Below are 2,092 nucleotides of genomic sequence, written 5' to 3' on the forward strand. Positions count from 1 at the left end.
GCATTTCCTTGACATTTAGTGATTTAAAAGTACAATTAGGAAATTGTTTGGGGCATTTAAGCAGGGATATATAATCAAGAAATTCTTACAACTAAATTATATAGACAAATGATAGATAGCTTATACCTCCCAGTAAAATGAGGGTCAAATAAAAACACTACTATCAGTTTAGCCACTTATTTCTCTTCTAAGATTCAATGACAGTTTTTTATGCTTACCCTTCCCTCTGATTAATCCTATGATAGTCAGCCACAGAAAACTAGAACCAAACAAAAAGTAGTCTGATTCACTGGTTTTCAGGCCAATTTCAACTGTTTAGCTAGGAACTGGCTCTACACGAATTCATTAAAAACAAGCTAAACTGCAAATAATTCTCCTGTCCAAAGAAGCCTTTCAGCAAGGAGTCATCTCAAACAAATTCATCTGAAACAAGCCAATATACAAAGAGCTATACCATAAGTTTTGTACCAAAACTTATCCAAAAACAACTGTCTCTAAACAAACTCACCTAGAACTAACTTATCAGAAAGACACTTTCTTGTCCAAAGCTAGTCCAAAAGCAGCTATTCAGTTAAGACATTGATTTACACAAAACCATTCAAGAATAACTAATAAGCAAATAGCCAACCCATCTAAAATGTATCCAAAAGTAGTTATTTCAACAGGTATTGCCTTTCCATTTAATCATCCAAGAGCAGCTATTAAGCAGAGAATTATCCTGTCCAAAGATTTTCTTAAAACAATTATGCCTAGAGGGGAAGTCAAGATGGTAGACGAGGCAAAAGCAGAGTTCACCTGCTCTTGGGGACCACATTAAAACTACAACTAAATTATAAAATAATCAATGTGGAAAATCTCCTGAAGTCCAGCTGATCATAACACATATATATCTGATGGTATAAAGAAGGAGCCACATCAAAACTGGTAGGAGGGGAGAAGATGTGAATCATGCTGGGCCTGTGCCCATGGGTAGTGGTAGAGCACCAGGAGGGAGAGTGAGGCTGCAGAGTGTCCCCGAAGGAGAGAGGGTTCCTAGCCTCAGACAGGAGCTCCCCAGCCCAGGGTCCCAGCTCAAAGACGAGGACTTCTCAAAAATCCGATTGTAAAAGTCAGTGGGGATTCTGGCTATCCACGTGAGATGGAAGGAGACTGAAATCCCAGACACCCTTTTAAAAGGCCCATGCACAGACACTCACTCTGGACGCCAGCGGAGGGATGGTGGCTCAGGAGGTCCAAGAGTCCTACGGGGAAAGACTGCATTATGTGGCACCTGAGTGAGGGATGGAGGTGCATTGTGCTTTAGTTGGACCCCCAAAGGGGTAGTCTATAGATGGGCACCAGTTTGCCCATGCTGAACTCTCCCCACACACAGCCAGCTCTGAAGCTGCATTGGCCTGAGAAGATCAGCTGGCCATACCCAGTCCACAAATTGCCCAAAGCAGCCCTGTAGCCCGGCAGCTGCCCTCACCCAGCTGTTTTTGGGGCTAAAGATTGAGTGCAAGCACTAGACCTCGATCGGCACTATGCATGCATTTCGGGGAAAACAGTTTCAGGCAGATCACTGCTACCAACATGAGCTTGGGTGGATCACAGGTGTCTATGGGTCTGTCCCAGACAACAGCAGGTCTCTCAGTGATCTGTGACCTTTGTAGGAGCCTGCGGACCCAGAACTAGAACCAAATCTGCTGCTGTCCCGTGTCTCACTGAGACACTGCCCTACCCAACCCACCGAGACACTCTCCCACACAATCTATGGCAAGCCTGTTCCCAGGCAACCCAGTCACATCCTGTGCTTTCTTTGGGTCATGAATTTGACAGCAAATACAGCACTCAGTTCATGTGGCCCACATAAAGCTTGTGCATCCTGGAAGAGACTTTAGGTGGCAGGCTACAAACCCCTGCCCCTAAGTTTTCATATTTCTTAAACAGATCTCAGGTTTTTGCAGGCCCAAAGCAGGCAGTGGCCGGCCTTGCTGCTATTTGAGACTTTTACAGGAAGCCACAGAGACAGTGCTGGCATGTAAAGTGACACTATAGTGGCTGGGAGAAATCTGCTCAATATACCCAGGTAACTCCTTGGGTCACTGCACCA

Source organism: Pteropus vampyrus, unplaced genomic scaffold, assembly GCF_000151845.1.
Source record: "Pteropus vampyrus isolate Shadow unplaced genomic scaffold, Pvam_2.0 Scaffold56, whole genome shotgun sequence".
NCBI lineage: Eukaryota > Metazoa > Chordata > Mammalia > Chiroptera > Pteropodidae > Pteropus > Pteropus vampyrus.